The sequence below is a fragment of the Hyposmocoma kahamanoa genome, unplaced genomic scaffold (assembly GCF_003589595.1).
Source record: "Hyposmocoma kahamanoa isolate Upper Pololo Valley unplaced genomic scaffold, ASM358959v1 64, whole genome shotgun sequence".
NCBI lineage: Eukaryota > Metazoa > Arthropoda > Insecta > Lepidoptera > Cosmopterigidae > Hyposmocoma > Hyposmocoma kahamanoa.
The window spans coordinates 22,522,187-22,524,823 of record NW_020653852.1 but is presented as its reverse complement, the minus strand read 5'-3'; positions in this window follow the sequence as shown (position 1 = coordinate 22,524,823).

The window sequence follows — 2,637 nt, the reverse complement described above, 5'->3', positions numbered from 1 at the left end:
ATAGTATATAAGACCGTAATGCATTTGTTTATAAAGTGGCAATTTGTCACTATAGAGCTAACCTAACTCTCTCAAGTGCTGCATAATGCAAAGCACGGTAACGGATTTATTTACATATAAACTGACGATTTGTCACTTTACAGATAACCTAACTGTTTCAAGTGCTGCATAGTGCATAGGACGGAAACGCATTTATTTATAAACTGGCGATTTGTCACTTTAGACCTAACCTAACTCTCTGAAGTGCTGCATAGTGCATAGCATGGTAACACATTTAATTATAAACTGACGACTTGTCAATTTATACATAACATAAACTGACTATTTGTCTATTTACAGTGAATTAGCAACAGTTCAACAAACACATTGTACATATGTATATATAAAAGGCAGTTTTACAAACATACTGAACAGCATTAGAATCCATTAAGGTTTTTGTTTGTTTTTCTTTCCTTGGCTAGCACCAATTCCAAAAATAACTAATTAGACGTTGTAAATATTAAGTATCTGTATTTATTTAGTGGTAAAGTAAAACTTCAAACTGGTCAGTAGGTAGCACATATCAATAATAATATTTTATTAAAATCATAGATAACAGGTTTGGATAGGAATTGTCACGTCGTAATTGTATAAATAACCAATATGCCCGCGACACAGGGTTTCCGTAGTGCGGGGCCATGAGTGTGTACATTATTATTATTAGCTGTATTATAAAATAAGGGACCTATTTTGAAATCGACAAAATAAAATTTGACGAATAAATTACTTTTTTTACCGAATTCGTGCTGCGTGTATGTTTTACGTGTTTGCATCAATTTCTCTGTCAATTATGGACCGACTTTAAAAATTCTTTTTATGTTTGGAAAGGGTTTCGATGTGGCCTTGTTGTCACCAAGTCAGAATTTAATAAGGGGATCCCATGGTAATCGAACTAAATCCTCAAATTTTATAGGCATGTACAGTGTATTCATCGATTTCTCCGTCAATTGTAGACCGATATTGAAAATTTATATATTATCGAGATGGTCTCATTGCCACCAAGTCAGAAACTGATGAGGAAATCCCATGTAAATCGAGCGAAATCATGTACAGTGTGTTTGTTGAACTGTTACAAATCAAAGGTTCTTGGATAGACGTCGACGTTCAAGACAATCGTTTTCATCTTTCCATTGCTCTTAATGACACTTACGGGACGAGCAGATCCCGCACCTGATGATGGTAAGTACTTCTAATTGTAGAAAAAATTAAATAAAAATATTTGACATATCGTCGGCTTAGCAGCATGAAGTGATGACACTCAGAGTCAAATATCTGAATGGAAAGATTATGAGAACTCTCGAAACGCCTTTTTCGTCATGTCGTCGGATAAGTAATTTATTAGGCTCTAATTCACGAAGTGCATCTAACGTTTAGTATAGACTTAACTAAACACTATACTACTTAGGTCAGTGTGTTACGTCTGTGTTGTTTCTTTTTTAGTAAATATAGTGGAATATAGGAAATGAAACAATTTTTCCGGATTTATATCGCGTATATTTGTTTTTTAAAACAAACCGACGTTTCGGGCCCTTTACAGGTCACGGTTGACGGTTGACACGTAAAATTGCCTTTTATATATTTGTACAATGTGTTTGTTGAACTGTTGCAAATTCATTGTAAATAGACAAATAGTCAGTTTATGTTATGTGTTAATTGACAAGTCGTCAGTTTATAAACAAACGCGTTACCGTGCTATGCACTATGCAACACTTGAGACAGTTAGGTTAGCTGTAAAGTGACAAATCGTCAGTTTATAAATAAATGCGTTACCGTGCTATGCATTATGCAGCACTAAAGATAATTAGATTAGCTGTAAAATGACAAATCGTCAGTTTATGTTATGAGTAAATTGACAAATCATCAGTTTACAATTAAATGTATTACCGTGCTATGAATTATGCAGCACTTCAGAGAGTTAGGTTAGCTCTAAAGTGACAAATCGCCAGATTATAAATAAATGCGTTACCAGCCTATGCACTATGCAGCACTTGAGACAGTTAGGTTAGCTGTAAAGTGACGAATCGTCAGTTTATGTTATGTGTAAATTGACAAGCCGTCAGTTTATACATAAATGCGTTACCGTGCTATGCAGTATGCAGCACTTGAGATAGTTAGGTTAGCTATAAAGTGACAAATCGTCAGTTTATAAATAAACGCGTTACCGTGCTATGCACTATGCAGCACTTGTGACAGTTAGGTTAGCTGGAAAGTGACATATCGTCAGGTTATATATAAATGCCTTACCGTGCTATGCACTCTGCAGCACTTCAGATAGTTAGCTTAGTTGTAAAAAAACAAATCGTCATTTTATATTTTGAGTAAATTGACAAATCGTCAGTTTATAAATAAACGCGTTAACGTGCTATGCACTACGCAGCACTTGAGATAGTTAGGTTAGCTGTAAAGTGACAAATTGTCAGTTTATGTTATGTGTAAATTGACAGGTCGTCAGTTTATAAATAAATGCGTTACAGTGCTACGCACTATGCAGCACTTGAGATAGTTAGGTTAGCTGTAAAATGACAAATCGTCAGTTTATATTTTGTGTAAATTGACAAGTCGTCAGTTTATAAATAAATACGTTACCGTGCTATGCAC